Raw genomic sequence first — 21,258 nt, forward strand, 5'->3', positions numbered from 1 at the left:
TATAGATAAGGAAACTAAGGCCCAGAGAGGTAAAGTAACTTGCCTAAGGTCACACAGCCAGTAAGTGGCAGAGCTGAGATTCACACCCAGGCTGTCTGGCTTCAGAATCCTGGCTCTTAATCATTATGCTGAGAAAAGTAAAGAAGATGAAACACATAGAGCATGTGGCATAGTGCCAGTCACATGGTGAATTCTGAATAAGTGTTTGCTAGTAGTATTATTACTACTATTGTTATTGCTTTGCCATCAACATGTTTGAGTCTCATTCTTGACCATGAGAAGAAGCGAGTGAGGGCTCCCTGCCCTTCCAGCCAAATCCAAGAAGCTCTTGAGTTAAAGATGGTCATTGGCCAACCCAAATGCGTGGGTCCCTTGGCATGCCAATTCAGTGATCCTGCTGTGTGGCCTTAAGCATTTGACTTCATGTCTCTGGGCCTCAGTTTCCTTACCTGTCAAGTGGGGATGCTCTGCTCTACCTTATCTTTGGGTTGGGAACAGGAGAGAGAGCACTAGGTGTGCATTGAGTGCTCTGTTAAATATTGGCAGGCTGTCAGCATACCCTCCAGCCCCGGCAGCCTGGCACCAGAGGCCTGTTATAACCACTGGGCTGTACTGCTTCCCCGGTGGAATGTTTTTGTATCAAAAGGCAAAGCTTGCAATTTGCTTCCCAAATCCCCAAACCAAACAGCCAGTGAAGTGCTAGTAACAGAAAACCCACCTGAGACAAAGTGTCCCTGTGAGGTTATAAGTGAAAGGCAGGGTACATGATTATCAGGAAACGACAAAAGAAAGCAGGGCTGACAATATTGATGACAGAACACAATTTGAAGTAAAAAGCATTCAACTGAATGGTAAGGGGATCCTTAACTCTCTTTTCCCCCATGTGCTACCCTCAATCGGCTTCTTATTTTTAATGTCCTTCCCAGACCTTTTCCGCCTCATCTAGTTCTTCCATTGTCACTTCATGGTCCAAAAGCCTGTCTTCTTCATATTCCTTGAGAGACGAGCCAGTGTCCTCCCGGCCTCCACTCTGCTGCTTGCATTCACGTCTTGGAGGCTGCTGCCTTGTTGAAATCTTTCCTGCCTTGTCCTCTTTGACCAGACAGAGCCACTGCGCCCCCCTCCTGCTATTCCTAAGGCCCCACCCTTGCCTGCTCTCAGGGCGGTAGGGAGCTCGTCTCCCAGAAGGAGTAGAGGGAGGGTGGGCACCCAAAGGACCTCCACCTAGTGTGTTGCTCACAGAGCCATCTACAGCACTAGCCTTTGAGTGAGTACAGACCCTGGCCAATAGTAGATACCCATTAAAGGTGGGTTGAGTGAGCTTAAACTGAACGCTTAGTCTGTAAGATGTTGTTAGTTTAACCTGAAAAAAGTGATGAGGAGGTCTTGTTTGGCAACATTGGTCCTGAGCTACAGAGAGAATTTTTTTTAATTTCCTATTGAAGATTTTCAACTAGAAAATATGTCCACTGGAATCTTCCAAGCCCATGCCTTTCTCTTACTTCCGTCAGCCAATGTGTATTGATTGTTTTTGCTACCAGGCTCTTGATGTTGTAAGAATGCAAAAATTGTGTAAAGCTTGGAGCAGCTAATTCTATAGAAGGGACAGGAAGCCTCCCAGCCATTGGTCAACATCTATGGAAAATCAGGTATTTATTGCAGATATTTATTGCATACAATGCAATAGGGAACAAACGCTTCATGGAGCTTACAGTCTAGGGGGTGCGGTGACAGACATCACAGTAAGAGCCAGGCACCCCCCACACGAATAGCTACATTTCAAGACACTCCCTCTGCAGTTGGGCTGGGCTGGCTTAGCATCTTGGCTACTTACTTCATGTGACCTTGAGCAGGAGGCTTAATAAGCTCCCTGAGGCTCAGTTTCACTACATTTAAATGGAAATAATAATTACTTTCTTCCAAGGGTCATCATGAGAATAAGAAACAACTCAAACAGCTGACATATCATTTTTATTGTTATGATAAGGATGATGACAGTATAATAAATGCCGGATGAACGGTACAGAAAGAGCGGGGAGGGGAATACCTCTTCCTGGAGAGGGATGATATGGGTGAGGATTTTCAGGAGAATGGGGTAGTTGGTGCTGAGTCTTAAAGGAGGGGTTGGATTTCTGTACAAGGAAGTGGCCAAGAGTGAATCAGTTCAAAAGTAGAAAAATGAATGATTCAGAAGGTCATTAAAATAAAACAGCTAAAGAATCTAAACCAAATGACTGGCTTCCTTAAAAATAAGACATTGCATTGCCAAGCTAAGAAAGTGTTAGTCAGGCGGGGGAGGAGGTTACTGGGAAATTTCACCCAGTTCAGCATTATTGAGAAGTTGTGGGTTCCTGGAGCCCTCAGTGGGTGTTGCACAACCCTGTGGGGTCAGGGTTACCCAAACTCTGGTCCAGGGACTGAGGGGGAAGTGTTTAGGACAGGATCGATGTTAGAAAAAAGAAAGAAGCTACTTGTAAAGGGGAACTGTCTCAACTCACAGACATGGAGAACAGACTTGTGGTTGCCAAGACGAGGGGTGGGCAGCAGGGGGGATGGACTGGGAGTTTGGGGTTAGCAGATGCAAACTATTACATATAGAATGGATGGACGACAAGGTCCTGCTGTATAGCACAGGGAACTATAGTCAATGTCCTGGGATAAACCATAATGAAAAAGAATGTAAAAAATAATGTATATACATGTATAACTGAGTCACTTTGCTGTACAGCAGAAATTAACACAACATTGTAAATCAACTATACTTCAATTAAAAAACAAAAGAAAAAGAAGAGCTGTCTCAAGAGAATGTGGTCAAATGTATTGGAGGGGGCTTCCCTGGTGGCGCAGCGGTTGAGAGTCTGCCTGCCAATGCAGGGGACACGGGTTCGAGCCCTGGTCTGGGAAGATCCCACATGCCGCAGAGCAACTGGGCCCGTGAGCCACAATTACTGAGCCTGCGTGCCTGGAGCCTGTGCTCCGCAACAAGAGAGGCCGCGATAGTGAGAGGCCCGCGCACCGCGATGAAGAGTGGTCCCCGCTTGCCCCAACTAGAGAGAGCCCTCGCGCAGAAGCGAAGACCCAACACAGCCAAAAATAAATAAATAAATAAAATTAAAAAAAAAAAAAAAATGTATTGGAGGAGTCTGGGCTGGGTCCACAGGCCAGCAAACCTTTGTTCCAGGAAACCAAGGCAGAGATGATACATATCCAGGGGTCTGGGTCTGATCCACAGGACAGACATATCCCATTCCTTCTCCCCAGTGTCCTGCAGCCCCTCCTCACTTTCCTCCACCCTCTTATACTACAGGGACACCCCGGCTGTCTCCATCCAGCTGGTGGAACTAGACAGATGGGGCTCAAATCCCAGCTCTGCCACTTGCCGGCTGTGTGATCTTAGGTAAGTCACTTCACCTCTCTGTGCCCTCATTTTTTGTCTATGAAAAGGGGATTGTAATATTCACTTCACTGGATTATGGTGGGGAGTTAATGAAACACACGCCTGGCACATTTAGGTGCTCAGAAAATGTTAGTACCAGCACCTTCTCCTGTTCTCTTCCTTCTTCTGACTTCCTCTTTCTCTACCTATTCTGATGATTTCTTGCTGGAGGTAACCATGGAGTCTACAGGAAAATAGTTGAACGTTTCCTATCTGGTACCCTGCAAGTAAGATCACTGATTTATTTATGTCATTCAACTTACATTTATAAATACCTATCATGTAATGAGCATTGTGCTTGGAATAAAGACAAAGGGATGAGGGACATACAAAAGATGGAGATGGAATGCCAAGGAATTGAGAAGGGAGAAACCAACATTTCCAGTGCCCTTTGTGCCAGGCGTGGAGGTGGACATACAGGATAAGGAGGTAAAAGTGGCAGCCTGGAGCATTGGAGGGGCCGCAGCTCAGGGGGAGACAGACACGCACACCCAAATGACAACTGTGGGGACCCATGGGAGGTTGTGATTTTATTGTCTCAGGCAAGCTGGGAAAGCTTCCGGGAGGAGGTGACAGAAGAGTGGTGGGTGCTGAAGAGTGAGTATTCACCAGGTAGATAAAGTCAGGAAGAGCATTTTAAACTGAGGAACAGCCTATGCAAAGGCCCAGCTGCATCAAAGGACAGAATGTTTGGAGAACAGTTGGGTGCCACTTTAGAGGAAATGAAATAAAGTCTTTTCATTTAGCGCAAGACCTGACACAGAGTAAGTGCTCCATAAAAGTTGGCCATTAGTATTGACAGATGGTCCGTGAACTTGACCTTCAGAGGTTAGCTAAGACTCCTACAGAGAGCCCAATCGCCTCCCAGGATGAAGGCAGGTTCAGAGTCAGAGGAGGGAAGGAAGTGAGCTTCAGAGAGGGGCTGTGGTATGAGACACTTCCTGCTTTACAGGGCCTGTGTGTGTCCCTCCTCCGGGGGCTGTACGTTCCGTTCCCTTCCCCAAACAGAGCCTCTGGATCCAGCCTGTGATGGGCGCTCAGCTAACGGGAAGGTGGACCACGCTGGGCCCCAGTCATCGGCTTGTCCTGATGAGCCAGACCCTGGGGATTCCTCGGCCTGGGGGAGCATTTAGAGAAGTACCCCGCGAGTCATCTGCCCTGTGCAGTCACTGCCTGTCAGAGCTGCACTGGGCCGGCGGGGAAATGTGCAGATTGCAGCACGGAGCGGTGGGAACCAAGCACTGGGCCCCAGAGCTGGGTTTGTTACTGGAAGGCGGTTAGGTAATCCGTTCACGCATGCCCTCGACAAATGTGTATTGAGTGCCAACTGTGTGCCAGGTGCTGTTTCAGGCTCCGGGGACACTGCGGAGACAGACATCGTATCCCTGCTTCAGGGAGCTGACATTCTGGAGGAGAAATATGCACGAACAATTCCCTCCTGCGTTTATTGAGGGTTTACTATAAGCCAAGCCCTGGACTGTGCACTGCGCCACCACGATCTCATTTAATCTCCTTAACTGGTTCACGAGACAAATCTTGTCTCATAATTGTTATCCCGTTTTACAGATGACATTCTCCTACTTTAAAAACCTACCCAAGGGACTTCCCTGGAGGTCCAGTGGTTAAGACTCTGTGCTTTCAATGCAGGGGGTACCAGTTCAATCCCTGGTCAGGGAACTAAGATCCCACATGCCTGCTCAGTGTGGCCAAAAAAACAAAACAAAACAAAAAAAAACCTACCTACAGGGACCCCCTTCCCCAGATCTGCCCATCATTACCTTTCAAAAGTGGGTGAGCTAAGGTGAGATGCAAACAATGACACTCAGTCCTGCTCTCGGCTCACAGTGACCTAACGGGGCAGAAATGAGGGGCCTGGCATCTTCTGATAACAGCCAGGCGCCGCCTGCCCAAACCACTCTCCTGAACTCTAAGAGCTTTCAGATGCTTTCAGAGCTGTGTAATAATGCCCTTTCCCAGCATTCCTTAATCATCATTACTCTGGACTCAGGCATTTAATTGCTCATCTGTTTCTCAATTCTTTCATGAATGGAGAATTTCTTTCATGACTGGATCAGGGCTAGAGCAGCCTTCGACCAGATGGTGCTATAGGTGAGCCCCCCCTGACCCCGCATCCCCTGTAATTACCACTCTGCCTTACACTCTGTTGCCCTGTACCCACGTGTGAGCCCTGCTGTGTGCCAGGTGCTTGGGTCAGGAGCCCCCGGGGAGGCAGAGGAAGAAGCAGGCCTCCAGGAGAGGGATGACAGATAGGAGCCAGAGAGAGGGGAGCCCAGGGGACTGGGGGAGCCCAGGGGTCATGTCACCTGGCCAAGGTGAGAAAATGCCACCTGCAGGAGCGAGCACTTACAACTGAGTCCGGACGTCCAATAGAAGTCATCCAGGGTTAGGGTTCTCTGGGCAGAGACTCATGACGGGACGTGGCCTTTGGGGGACCTGGATGTCACCAGGGGTGCACCATAGCATCTGGGGGACAAAGGGGGCTAGGCAGCAAAAGGGCCAGCGAAGAGACTAGAGTGGTGGAAGGCAAACTCATGAAGGGTCTTCAGAGTTGGGTTAAAGGAAGTCCTTCTCCCTCTTCAACAAGCAAGGATGCAGCACACCCACAGAAAATCAACTTCCATATTCGATTCAATTCAACCATCATTTAGTAAGCATCCCTGATCGGCCAGGCCCTGTTCTGGGAATAATAGGGATTAAGAAGCAGCACATAATAGAGATTAAAATAATAGAGATTGAAAATGCACTCATGGAGCTGGCATTCTAGTGGGAGGAAGAGAGGGAGACAGTAAACAAATAAGCAAAAGGCACTACATGTCAGCTGGTGCTTAGCGTGGGGGGAAATAAAGCAGGGGAGGAGAACGGAGGGTATTGGCATGGAGAGGGAGGGCCTCAGTGTGAACGTGACATTGGGGTAAAGACCCCAAGAAGATGAGTGGGGTGCTGCTGATATTGGGGGAGAGATGCCCCAAGCCCAGCGAAGAACAAGTGCTCAGGCGATGAGGTAGGGGCTTAATTGAAGAACAGGAAGCTGAGTGAGACAGGAGAGAGGGTGAGAATGTGAAGGGGCCTTTGCCTGTGAGCCCAGAGAGATGGGGGCGCTGGCGGGTTGGCTACTGCAAGAATCCAATAAACACATCTGAAAAAATGGAATGGGTGGACGGCAGGTCCTTCCAGCAGCAGAGGCCACATGTGGACATGAGATCTCTCTAACCTTCAAGAATCTTTCTCCTAACACTGACAGCCCTTGGATAAGATGCGATAGATGATCAATGGCTGACATAGCTGTCCAAGAGATAGTACTGAATTAAAAAATTAAGTTGCAGAACAATATAATCCATTTCATGCAGGAAAAGTGAGTAGATGATAGATAGATAGATAGGGAGAAAGGAAGGGAGGAAATGGCCAGAGAGAAAGAGGAAGGAAGGGAGGAAATTGCACAGACCTGTTGCCCAATGGGAAATGACCCTACAGCTACCCTGCTCCTGAACTGAGGCCAGGCTCAGCATAGCCTAACCATCTCCCCACAACAAACCCAATCCTGAAGTATTACCAAGGGTATGGATTTTGTTTTTGATTTTCTTTATCATGAAATATACAAATAAAGAATATGTGCAATCTGGTCCACTGTATTGCCAGAAATGGAAGTCTCAATAACAGATTTTACTGGTGGTTTCCTACAGAGATGGAGAAAAGGTGTTACAGGGTACAGAGTTCATGGAGGCGTCTGGAAACTCCATTTAAATGCCCTGCTCCTTTCCCAAAGCCCCTCTCTCCACCTCATCCCCAGCTTTCCACTCTTAGCTCCCTGTCTCCAAGTACCTTGGCTTCCTTTCCCTTCCCTTTGCTCTTCCTGGCATTTCCCACTTCGTGAGACCAAAGCAAAGGAGCCTGAGCACTTGATGACACAAACAGTGGGCTGACGGTCAAGCTGGGACAGTGTTGTCCTTCAGTGTCCCCGGCGCCTCACTTATACCCACAAGAAACTGTTTATAGTGGTTACTTCTGGAGAGGAACCCAGAGGCTGGACATGCCATTTTCCACTCTTTGGAACAATTAATTTCTTCTCTAGATGTACATTAATTTTATGTTTTAAAAAAATAATTATACTGCCATCCAGGCCTGCCCTTAACGTTGCAGGGCCCAGACAAAGAGAGCAAAAGGAGGCCCCTGACCATTGCTTGCCCTCTGCCCCTTCCCTTCCTGTCCCAGATCCAGCCTCTGGGTAGTTGTGTGGGGACAGCCCAGCTCACATGTGCTCTGCCCACTCCCCACACTCAAAAGCAGACCACTGGTCATCCCTCAGCACTAGGTCTACCCTTGTCAGGTAGGACCTAGACCCAGGCCTATGCAGGCTCCGGAAGTGGACTTGGGAACATTTAGGCTGGGAATGCACAGATCCTGGCTGCCCAGACCTGGCAAGAAGTATTAATACCACATCCACCCAATGGCAGGATTACCAGCATCTTCCTCTGACATTCTTCTGTATTGCTGGAACATTTTACATCTAGCAGAACATTTATGATCTCTATGTGGCCCCCCACCCCCATTACTCGGCTACATTTGGAGAAACGGATTCAACTGCAGGATGGCGTGGTGGAGGGCACAGTGCAGGGGGAGGGCTGGGACACCAGGCAGACCTGTAGTGTATTTTGTGGTCTGTCACTTCTTTGCTGAGGGTCCTTGAGCAGGTCCCCTTAGCTCTCTGAGCTTCGGTTTCCTTCTCTATAAAAAGGGAATAGGGATAACCACTTTTTAGGGTCATTGGAAGGATTGAGTAGCCAGGCAACGAGTGGCACATTTTAAGAATGTAATTATTACTACTCTTTTAATGTCAGTCAATGCCAGGAATATTATGATGATCCTCCTGGGGTGGGTTCAGCAGGCTTATTTCCTAGTCATAATCACTTCCTCCATCAACCCTTACGTCATCCTCAGTCCTACCTCACTCACCCTCCCACCCTGCCCCTCCCTGAACCACATCACCCCTCCCTGCCCCCAGGCTTAGCCTACCCCACCCCAGGGCTCAGCCAGAGAAGAAGAGAGCCAAGAGGGCACACTTTCTCTTTTACTTCAGCCCGTTCTTTTGACCTTTTCTCTCTCCCTGACCCATTTCAGACCCTCTTACTCACTTCTGCAGAAACCCTGTGAATGAGCCTCCCAGGGTCATTCGCAGGTTACACTGGATAAGCTGCTGCTTTGTCGCTCGCTCAGGGGAAAAAGCTGGGCTGGGAGCCAGACACTTGAATTCAAACTCTGTGTCTGTGCTTCCTAACTGTGGGGTCTCCGATGAGCCATTTCTACCTCTCTGAGCCTCAGTGTTCTCAGGTATAAAATGGAAGAATGATTCCTGGACTTCCCTGGTGGCGCAGTGGTTAAGAATCCGCCTGCCAGTGCAGGGGACACAGGTTCAAGCCCTGGTCCAGGGAAGATCCCACATGCCACGGAGCGGCTAAGCCCGTGTGCCACCACTACTGAGCCCGCGTGCCACAACTACTGAAGCCCGCACGCCTAGAGCCCGTGCTCCGCAATGAGAGGCCACCACAATGAGAAGCCCGTGCACCGCAACAAAGAGTAGCCCCTGCTCGCCGCAACTGGAGAAAGCCCGCGCACAGCAACGAAGACCCAACACAGCCAAAAAATAAATAAATTTAAAAAAAAAAAAAAAAAAAAAAAAAAAAGAATGATTCCTACCCAGCAGTTTTGTAGCACACATCAGTGACCTGTGTCAAATATGGAGGAATATGAGTTTGGTCACTGAGAGCAATTAGGTGGAGGTCAGATCATGCAGGACCTTGAAAAGTAACTAGTGAACTTGGGCTTCATGCTGAGGGCAGTGCGGGAGCCGGGAATGAGGCTAAGCAGGTGGTGGAGCTGAGGTGGGGGAAGTCTTGCTCAGGTGACAAGATGGGGAGAGGCAAGAGGCAGGGGAGCAGCCGTGAGACCTGAACTCAGGCAGTAGCTGGAGAACGAGGAGGAACAGATTCAAGACCTAGCCTGGAACTGGCTTCCTCCCGGGAGCAGGTGTCTTCATTCTCCATTCATCTCAACTAGAGAGTCTGAGAGCCCTCTGTCCTGCACTGGCCACCTGGATTTAACCCTGGACACGGGGACCAGAGGAGCGGGAAGAGGAAGCGCGTGAGAGGGAGATAAGGTGAAACAGAAAATGGGAATCCTGATTTTTTTTTCTTTCCCAATTTTTCAAACACTGATTTCAGCTAGAACAGTCCATACTTAGCAAAAAAGGAAGGAAAATAAATTTGTTTTGAGAAATAATCATAGCTAATGCTCATTGAGCTCTTACTGTATGCCAGGCTCCATGCTAGGCATTTTACTCTGTAATCTCACTAAATCATCACAGTTAGCCCATGGAGGAGGTATCATCATGATCTCCCTTTTAGAAATGAGGAACACAGGGGCAGAGAGGTTAAGGATGTGGTCTAAGGTGAGGCAGGGCACGGATTGTGATTCAAGGTTGTCAGACCCCAAACCCCAAGCTCTTAGAGGACAATGAAACATCTAATGAGACTAGAGCAAAATGAAAACCAGAAATCTGAGATGTCCAATAATAGCGGGATAGTCACGCTTCCCTACACATAGTCAGTAACCCTTAGAAAAAAGTTGTGCCATATGATATAAGTGGAAAAAGCACATTATATATGGTGTGACTACAAGTAGATTTTAGAAGTACATGGACACAAGATACTATTCACAAAAGCAACCAAAAATATAAGGTACCTAGGAAAAGCTGTCAAAGCCTTTTAAAGAAAGTTATAAAATTTTACCAAACGATGTTAAAGAAAGCCTAAATACATGGAGACACATGCCATGTTCATGGATAGGAAGGCAGTTCACCTCAAAGTGTCCTAACACTATTCCAATCAAAAGCCCAACTCAGTTTTTCATATAAATTGGCAAGCTGATTCTTCAATTTATATAGAAGAGCAAAGGACCCGGAAAGGCTAAGACACTCCCAAAGCAGAATTCTGGGCAGGGACTTAACCTACCAGATATCAAGTTTTAAGTAAAGCAAACCACAATTTCAACAGTATGAAATTGGGACAGGGATTGGCAAATAGATTAATGGGACAGAATGAGGGGCCCCAATAAAGGGATCCACACATATTAGAAAACGTGATTTTGTTATTTTATTATTGTTTTTTATTTTTGTTTTTGTTTGTTTTTTCTTTTTCAGAAAATTTGGATGGAAGATGCCCTGAAGACCAAAGAGGAAATGAACAATGATTACACAAATAAAGTTGGGGAAGTTGGCTATCCAGATGGGGAAAACCATACCCCTTAGCACATAAAAAATCAATTCCAGGTGGGTCAAGGCTTTCAATGTGAAAGAAAAATCTTAAAATTCTTAAAAGAATTATTCAGCCATGAAAAATAAGGAAATCCTGCCATTTGTGACATGGATGAACTTTGAGGGCATTATGCCAAGTGACATAAGTCAGACAGAGAAAGACAAACACTGAATGATCTCACATGTGGAATCTGTTGGCGGGTCATCGGGGTTGGGGAGAATGGGGGGATGTTGGCATGCAAACTGTCAGTTATAGATGAATAAATTCTGAGGGCCTAAAGTACACCATGGTGACTATACTTACGATATTGTATTTTATACTTGAAATTTGCTAAGAGAGTAGATCTTAAACGTGCTCATTGCACACACGCATACACACACACACAAACAGTAACTACGTGAGGTGACGAACGTGTTAACTAACTTTATTGTGGTGAGCATTTCACAATATGTACGTATATTAAATCAGCGTGTTGTACACCTTAAACTTGCACACTGTTGTCTGTCAATTATGTCTCAATAAAGCTGGGGGAAAAAAATCTTAGAAGAAAATACAGAATATCTTTATGATCTCAGATAGAGACAGATTTCTTAAGCAAAAGAGAGAAAGTATTGTACAAGCACAAAGAAAAAGATTTGAAAGAAAAACATTTGACTAAATTAAAAGAATTTTCTGTTCATCAAAAGACATCCAAAGAGGGCTTCCCTGGTGGCGCAGTGGTTAAGAATCCACCCGCCAATGCAGGGCACACGGGTTCGATCCCTGGTCCGGGAAGATCCCACATGCCGCGGAGCAGCTAAGCACGTGCTCCACAACTACTGAACCTGTGCTCTAGAGCCCATGAGCCACAACTACTGAGCCCTCATGCCACAACTACTGAAGCCCACGTGCCCTAGAGCTGGCGCTCCGCAACAAGACAAGCCATTATAATGAGAAACCCGCGCACCGCAACCAAGAGTAGCCCCCGCTCGCCACAGCTAGAGAAAGCCCACGTGCAGCAACAAAGACCCAAGGCAGCCAAAAATAAATTAAAAATTAATTAATTAATTAATTATTTTTAAAAAGACATCAAAACAGATGAGATGACAAGCCACAAATTTGGAGAAGACATTTGTAATGTACACTCAATAAATGATTAGTATCCAGAATAGATAAGAAGTCCTACCAATTCACAAAACTAAGGCAAACAATTTAATAGGAAAATGGGCAAAAGACTGAAACAGATATTTTACATAAGAGGAAATAAATATGGCTGAGAAACCTTTGACAAAATGCTTAATATTGTTATTACTCATGAAAATGCAAAATAAAACCACATTGAAATATCATTTTACACCCATCAAACTGGTGAAAATTGTAAGTCTGACAATAGTAAGTGTTAGGATGTGCAACTAGAACAATCATCTATTCCTGATGGCAATGTACACTGATACTGCCACATTGGAAAATAGCACACACACATATCTTATCACCCAGCAATTCAATTATTAATTGTAAAACTAGAAAAACTCTTGCACATGTGCACCAGGGTATATGTACTAGAGTGGTCATGGCTGTTTTGTTTATTAAAAATCCTGGAACCACTTCATATACACATTAGGGTGGCTATTACTAAAAAGAAGAAGGAGAAGGAGAAGAAGAAGAAGAAAGAAAGAAAGAACAAGTGTTGACAAGCATGTGGAGAAATTAGAATCCTTGTGAGCTGCTGGTGGGAATGTACAATGGTGCAGCCACTGTGGAAAACAATATGTCATTTCCTCAAAAATGAAAAGTAGAATTACCATATGATCCAGCAATTCCACTTCTGGATATATACCCAAAATAATTGAAAGCAGGGGCTCTAACAGATATTTGTATACCTGTGTTCTTAGCAGCATTATTCACAGGAGCCAAAGGTCAAAACAATCCAAGTGTCCATCAACAAATGAATGGATAAACAGTATGTGGTATATACATACAATGGAATATTATTCAGCCTTAAAAAAAGAAGGAAATTCCCACACATGCTACAACATGGATGAATCTTGAGGACAATATGCTAAGTGAAATAAGCCAAATACAAAGACAAAGACTTTATGATGCTACTTACATGAGGTACTTAGAGTAGTCAAATTAATAGAGACAGAGAGTAAAATGGTGACTGTCAAGGGTTGTAGGGAGGAGAGAATGCGGAGTTACTGTTTAATTGCTACAGAGTTTCAGTTTAGGAAGATGAAAATGGTTCTTCAGATGAATGGTTGCATAACCATGTGAAGGTACTTAATGCCATGGAAATGTACAGTTAAAAATGGTTAAAACAGTAAATTTTATGTTAATATATATTTTATCACAATAAAAAATATATCTTTAATCATTCCGTTTAATACAATGTTTTAAAGGTGAAAAAAAAAAAAAAATCCAGGGACTTCCCTGGCGGTCCAGTGGTCAAGACTTTGCCTTCCAATGCAGGGGGTGAGGGTTCTATCCCTGGTCAGGGAACTAAGATCCCACATGCCTCAGGGCCAAACAATCAAAACATAAAACAGAAGCAACATTGTAACAAATTCAATAAAGACATTAAAAATGGTCCACATCAAAAAATCTTAAAAAAAAAAATCCTGGAAACTATCCACATGTCCATCAACAGGAGAACGGGTAAGTAAATTAGAGTACAATATACGCATACAATGTATATCACGATGGAGCAGTGAAAATGAATGATCTACACTTGCATGCATCAACATGGATGAATTTCTCAAAGATAATAAATCAGAGAAGCAAGCTGCAAAATAATACATTCAATTATATAAAGGTCAAAAATATTACATTGTACGTATATATACAGTAACACTATAAAGAAAAACAAAGGAATGACTCACACAAAATTCAAGATGATGGCTACCTCTGTGTGGATTGGGAGGGAGGGACACATGAGGGCTTCTAAGGTATTGGTGATATTCTTCTATTCCTTAAGCTGGGTGATGGATACATGGGTATTCACTCTATAATTATTTAAATTATACATCTGTATTATATACACTTTTGGGTGTATATATATTACATAATTTTTAAAAAAAATTTATTTTTGGCTGAGTTGGGTCTTCGTTGCTGCGCGTGGGATTTCTCTAGTTGCGGCGAGCGGGGGCTACTCTTCGTTGTGGTGAGCAGGCTTCTCACTGCGGTGGCTTCTCTTGTTGTGGCTCACGGGCTCTAAGCGCGCGGGCTTCAGTAGTTGTGGCACACGGGCTTAGTTGCTCCGCGACAGGTGGGATCTTCCCAGACCAGGGCTCGAACCCGTGTCACCTGCATTGGCAGGCAGATTCTTAACCACTGCGCCACCAGGGAAGCCCAATATATTACATAATTTTTTTAAAAAACCTATACATAGAAAAAGGCCTGGAAGAACTCTAAATGTGATGGTATCTCAGTAGTGGGGCTCTTTTACTTTCTATTTTTCTGTATTTTTAAAATATTCTTTCACCCTTTTATAGTGAAAGGAGCACTAAACCATGTTAAGAAAAAAAGAAATGAAGAGAGCTTTTCCCTCAAATTTGTTCAGAGAAAAGGGAAGTGAGAGGAAATGGTTGAAAGCTTTGGGCTTTACCTAACTCTAGTAGTAACAGATGACTTTGGAATTTTGAGGCAAAATGCTAATTAAGAGATAATGAGTTTTAACTGTTATCTTGAGGAGGGGAAAAGTTCCTCCCCAGATTGAACTCCCCAGTCCCTCTTCTCAGGAAACCCCTGCCAGTTTCAAGAGTGGGCAGAGGGTTTTGATGCCCTTTTGAAACAAGGGACGTCACCAAGGAGATGAAGCCACAGGACTCAACCAACCCTTGGTGGGATTGATTTCAGATCCTCTGAAATCACGGCATGCATCCCCTTTCAAGAGCCTTAAAGACCAGATGAAAGAGAAGAATAAGAGAAACATCACAGAGCTAAGAGAAATACTTGAGCTAGGAGATGGTTTGAGAAAATATGGTCCAACACATTCGCCATACAACTGGATAGTATGATTGCCATTTGGGTAAATTTAATTCAAGGGTCTTGGGTTTCTCTTCCCAGTACTATCATCTTGTGTACCTCCTCTCTCTCACATCACTGAAACCCCAACACAAGACAACACAATCGTTCACTCTCTTGAGGCATTCATGTAACTCCACAAACATGCAGGCAGGCTTGTTTGGGTCCTGGAGATGCAGGTGAATGAGACAGAGACCCTCACTTCAAGGAGCTTACCCCTGTCAGGAAAAAGTTATCAATAGTCAATCTAAGAAAGAAATGGAAACTTTTATTGAAGCCAATTATAACCCTGGAGACAGTCTTTCAGAAAGCTCTGAGGACTGTTCTGCCCATCAGAGGTCAAAGCACTGTAATATAAGTTTTTGAGACAAAGTTTATATGTCAATGACATCATTGACAGTTTACACAATCCAGATCTACACATACAAAGAGTGGTGCATCATGGATCATCTTGGCCCCATGCTGAGACTGAAAAGGAATGTTATCTCCTAAGGAGGTCTGGTTAACCCAGAAGCACAATACACACTAACAGGGAGGGAAGAGGCCCAAACAGGCAAAGAAAACTTTTATGTTTAAATGTTTCTCACCTTGCCATAAAATATGAATTTTATGTCATCACCCTCAAGAGTGGAAGGCAGATATAATGGCAGTTAGAATGGGATGGGAAGTGCTTTGGTAACTAAGTATAAGACGTGGGTGCAGAGGAAAGACATCTAACTCAGCCAGTGAGCAACAAGGCGAACACCCAAGAGGGAATGGCCCCTGCATCAAGGTGCAAAGGATGAGTTACAGTAAACCAGGCACAGAGTGTTTCGGATGAGGAGCTGGTCTTCCTCTCAGGGTGGACTGCGTGGGCAAAGAGGTGGAGGAGAAAAACAGCTGGGCATGAAGCGAACCATAAGTAGTTTGTTTTTCTGGAGTGTGATATTGTGATTAATAATAAGAAATATATATTTGGTCGTCGTCCAGTTTCTGGCACAGAGCTTCTAAAACCCTAGGAATTTCCTCAGTGACTGATTAAAGTTGTCTTTAGATATTCCTAGCAAGCCCCTTTCAACCACACCTGGGTTTATGTTAATGAGGTGAAATTTGGAAAGCCTCTATGGATGGGGGCTGGTTGCCAGGGAAACCAACCATGTGATTGGAGTGTCGTAACTTAGTTGCCTCCCTGACCTCCCCGGAGGGGAGAGGGGCTGGAGATTGAGTTCAATCACCTATGGCCAGTGATTTAATCCATCATGCCTATGTAATAAAGCCTCCATAAAAACCCAAAAGGATGACATTCAGAGAGCTTCCAGGTTGGTGAACACGTGGAGGTGCTGGCAGAATGGCCCCTTGGAGAAGGCATGGAAGCTCCGAGCCCCTTCCCACATACCTCGCCCTATGTACTTCATCTGGCTGTTCATCTGTGTCCTTTATAATAAACTGGTAAATGCTAAGGAGATGTCACTCTGAGTTCTGAGAGCCACTCTAGCAAGTTAATTGAACCCAAAGAGGGGGTTGCGGGACCCTCCCCTTGCAGGCCACTCAGAGGCACAGGAGACAACCTGGACTTGAGAAGGGCATCTGAAGTGGGGCAGTGGGCCCTTAACCTGTGGGATCTAACTCTGTCTCCAGGTAGCCAGTCTCAGAATGGAGCTAATTGTTCGGAGGTGTCAGAAAACACATGCTGGGTGGAGCATTGATAACAAGGCAGGACCTGGCCAGGGGAGGCTGGAGAAGTGACGAGGAACCCTCTGTCTAAAAGATCTATTCTTACCCAGTCGAGGGACTTAGACCTGGTCCCTTGGGTACTGGGGAGCCATGGAGGTATTTTAACAGGGAAGGGAGGTGGCTGATTTGTCTCTTGCATTATGATCAATCTGGCATTTAAATGGCCCACTTGATGGTATCATAAACCAGGAAACTTAGGGTACAAACCACAAGCAGATTGGGTAAAGGGCAGGTACAATGCAAACTTAGACAAACCCACATCTGAATCCTGCTCCAACACTCACCAGCTGGCACGAGTCACTTAGTTCTCTGAGCCACTGTTTGCTCATCTGTAGTGGGGCTGATGAAAGCAACCAATGAAACACTACCTGTGGAAGCCCTGAGCATAGATCTGTATTATTCTGAAAATAAATCTCCCAGATATTTTGTTAATCCAAAAATGAAATGGCAGAAGAATATGTATTTCATTACTAATCTTGAAAGACAAATAAAAACAAAACATGTATGTTTGAAAAATGCAGAGAAAAAAATTGGAAAGATTCACACCAAATCGAAAATAGAGGTTCCTTCTGGAGAGGTAGAAGAAAATCTCTTCTAAGATTGGAGCTAGAGATCAAAAGGGGCTTTAGCCTTATCTGTAAAGTTTTCATTTTTTTACATGGAAAATGTATTCCTATACTACTTGTGTATTTAAAAATTAATTTTAAGATAACCTAACAAAAGCCCTTGACAGAGAGTAGATGTTCGGTGTTCTCTCCCGTCTGCTTGCTTACACAGTGAGATTCAGGGCCTTTCCAGTTCCATTTCCTAATTCACCCTAATTTCAACCCCAGTAGAAGGCCAGAAGGCCTGTCAGTGTCACTCAACAAATATCTGTAGAAGACCTTCTCTGACAAGGTTAGTGGGTCTCTCACAAGTGGGTTAAAGTCTCCCTTAGTGGACCCGAGACCCCACAGTCTCCCCTGGAGGCCACCTGAGGGCCTCCACTCAGTCCTCAACACCCCCCACCCTCATCCTGAGGACGCTGCCCTCCTTCTGGCCTTCTGGTGGACCCTCAACTCCTTGGGAAGCTCCACTCTGCTTCCTACCTCCTGGCCTCAGAGCTCCTGGCTGGGAAAGCAGAGAGATGCTTGCCTCCATTGCCTTCCCAAAGAAAGGCTGGGGTCACCCCTGGCCACCGAAAAGCCCAGCGCAGTGAAGAAAACCTTCAGCAGTGGTTGCCTTTGCTGGGGCCTGGGGAGATGAGAGAGATTTCACTCTCCACTGTGGACCCTTTTTCCTGCTTGAATTATCTTTTTTAATAGGTTACTTTTTAAATTAAAGAATTACTATTCTTTTAAATAGTTCGTGAAACCAAAAACATTTCACAAAAGCTAATTCTATTTTTAAAACTCTGATTGAGGCCAGATTAGAGTTCTTGATGAATATATGACTTGGCAGGGGGCAGGGCAGAAAGACAGACAGTCTTTTGATGACTCTAAGTATGAACGATGAGTGGGGTGACTCTTCTGGAGAGGAGGGTGCAGCTGATGTCTCCTTTATCCAAAACACCTCAACACTGACTGGGGCTCGGTGAGGATTTCCTGAATTTAACTCACGTAGGAAGCCACGTCTCGGGTCTGCTAAAAATGTACCTGTTTTGGAAAGCAGGAGAAAAAATGAAAAAGTGGATGGAATGAATTCACAGAGTGTGGAGAGGGCTTAGCTGTTCTTTAGATCTCCTCACTTCACCGTGAGACCAGAGAGGGGGTGGGACTTGAGATCCAGCTAAAACCAGATCCAAAGTAGGGGGGCGTTCCACGGGATAAACACTTCACCCTCCCAACTACCCCATGAAGTGGGCACTCTCTCCATTTTGCAGAGGAGGAAACTGAGGCTATGGTGGGGGAATGAGGCAGCCCCAAGGTTACCCAGACAGGTATCTACTGAACTCTGACCCCAAAGCTTTCTCTCCCACCTTTGACCTCACCTCTCGTCACGCAGCTCTCGGGGTTACAGTGAGCCAGATTTTCATCTGGGCTTTCTCTGTTTGCAGGCACCTTGGAATATACGGATCTGGCCAGAGACACCTGGAACATACTATTACCGGGCTTATGTATATTCATCACTATTTACGAGGTGCTGCACACTTGTATGTAGACAGAGTTTCTGTCCCGTACGCTAGTGTATCATCAGCTTGCTAAAGAGCGAGTGAACGACTCTAATCCTGGAGCTCCCCCACTTTACAGATGAAGAGGTTGAGGCTCAGGGAGCTGAAGGGATTTACTTCAGTTATACGGGAATCGCACCCAGAGCCTTCCAGGTCTCCCTTTTCTGTTTCCTCCTCAGAGTCAAGGTTGGCTTGACACCCAGCCCATCACCAGCCCACCCTGAGGAAGCACGGCACTGACATCAGCTGGAAGAACAGACCCACCTACCCCTGGGCGTCAGTGGTGCTAATACACGGGACACCCACGCACCGTTACATACACTCATGCCTGGGCCACACAAAGGTCTCCCCAAGCTCTCCACGTTCAGCCAAGGAGCGGGAGTGGAGCAGCAGCGAGACGCCCCAGGTGCAGTCCCCATCCAGCCCCAAGCCACACCACAGACTGCAGACTGAGGAGGAAAGGGTCCAGGTGAGCTCCACGGCAGAAAGAGATAAGGGAGGGGAGCGGGTGACGCTGAGTCACACAGCTTGCGGGGCTGACTGCTGCCGGCAGAAGGGAGCACCGTCTGAGTTGGACCTCAAACTGGTGAGCTTCCCAGTTCCTGAAAAGTGAGGATGAAATGCCACACCCTAGGCAGGCTCAGAGGTCCCCTGTCTAAAAATTGCAGATAGTTGGTGGGAGATGTGCTTCCTCACTCCTCTGATTTCCATGAGAAGGGGAGATGGGTGAATTCCGATCGGCAAGTTGTCGACTGGGGTCTGAGGCTATGTTGTCCAGGTCTTTTGGGAGAAGGCTGCCCGCAGGGAACCACGCTCTGCTCTGCCCAGATCTTCCCAGGGAGGCCTGAACTTTTCCTGCCTTTCCTGTGCCTGCCTGGGTCTGTCTGCCAAATTCAGAGACTGACAATTAGGAAGCCCAGAAGTCTCATTTGTTCAGAGCACAGGCAGGAAAGAGAGTGCCATATATTGGGCTCCCTCAAACCCTCAAATCAAAATATTGTGAGGCATCCCAGCTTAATATACTTTAGGGCCCCTAACTGTAGAAGAAATTTCACGTTTTTAACACAGCTCTTAAAGCCCTTCACAATCCAGCTCCCACCTATTGACCTCTCCAGTTTGATGTGATCCCCGGCCAAAGCCAGGCTGTCTGCTCACCCACCTCCACGCTTTTGTGTCCTTCCCCAGGTTGTAGCCAGCCTCCAAGACGACCCCAGTGATCCCCACCTCCTGGTCCCTCCCCACACCCTTGTGAGATCCCTCCCTTCGAGTGGAGGCTGGACTTATGAATAGAATAAGGTAGAAATGATAGTGTGAGCCTTGGAGACAACTTCATAGAAGGCTGACTCTCCTCACTCAGCTGGGAGAAGACACGTCATGACCGGCATAATGGACAGGTCCATGTGGGGAGGGCTAAAGTCTCCTGCCAACAGCCCTGTGAGCGAGCCTGGATCCTCCAGCTTCAGTCATCTTGAGATTGCAGCCTTGACCAACAGCTTGACTGCAAGCTCATCACAGATCCTGAGCCAGAACCACACAGGTAGCTGCTCCTGGATTCCTGACCATCAGGAACTGCAAGGTAATAAATTGCTGTTTGTTTTAAGTTTTGGGTAATCTGTTACACAGCAATAGATAACTAATGCACCCAACCTGCCTTTCTCCTTAAAGCCTGCTTGTTCTTCAAGGTCTCAACTCAGACTCTTCTTGCTCCTGGAAGCTTTTCCCGACTCCCTGTAGAAGATACCTGATGATTTAGCCTCCCAGCATCCTCTCCATCTTTGGCAATACTGCCCTGACTTTTCTCCCTCTCTTCCTCCCTTCCTTCCTTCCTTTCCTGTGGCCATGCTGTGTAGCTTGCAGGATCTCAGTTCCCCCACCAGGGATTGAACCCATGTCCTCGGCAGTGAAAGTGCCGAGTCCTAACCCCTGGACCACCAGGGAGTCCCCACCCCTGACTTTTCTTTAGGAAACCACCCTTCTCCCATCTGAATCTGTGCATGTTGAATGAGGCTGATTCCACTCTAGGCTCTAGGGGTTGGCGTTCAGCCTAGGCCTGGCCTATCCATTCTCCTGGAGCCCACTGTTCAGGGATGCAACCTAAGTCAGCCCCTGAGGGTCAGCCCAGGAGCCTTTGCTGGAGGTAGCAGGAAACAGGTCACCTTCATCTGCTGGAGTTGCAGAGCTGGAAAAACAGCCTACAGCTACAGGCAGAGCAGGAAAAACAGCCTGAAGCTACAGCTTCCTTCCTTCTTTTTCCTTTTGTTTCATAAGCACAAAAGGAAAGCCTCTCTAGAGATGAAGCCAGAAGAAAAAAGATGAGCCTAGGGATGGGGAGAGAGATTCCTGATGCAATTATTGAAGTGCCTGGATTCAACTGTGCCTGAAACTAAATCTACCTCTAGACTTTTCTTTCTTCCTTTCTTTCTTTTCCCTTCCACTTCCCCTCCCTCCCTCCCTTCCTTCCTTCCTCTCTTTCTTTTTTTCTTTCTCTCTCTCTCTTTTTTTTGGCCTTAGGTAGTGTGTGTTGATTTGAGATGATCTCAGTCATCTTGAAGTGAAAGAGTTCAGACCAATTTCATCCCCATGGGTGGAATTAGGGACCCCCTCCTGGCCTCCCAGAGCCTCTAGTGCTG

The sequence above is a fragment of the Balaenoptera ricei genome, chromosome 3 (assembly GCF_028023285.1).
Source record: "Balaenoptera ricei isolate mBalRic1 chromosome 3, mBalRic1.hap2, whole genome shotgun sequence".
Classification (NCBI taxonomy): Eukaryota; Metazoa; Chordata; class Mammalia; order Artiodactyla; family Balaenopteridae; genus Balaenoptera; species Balaenoptera ricei.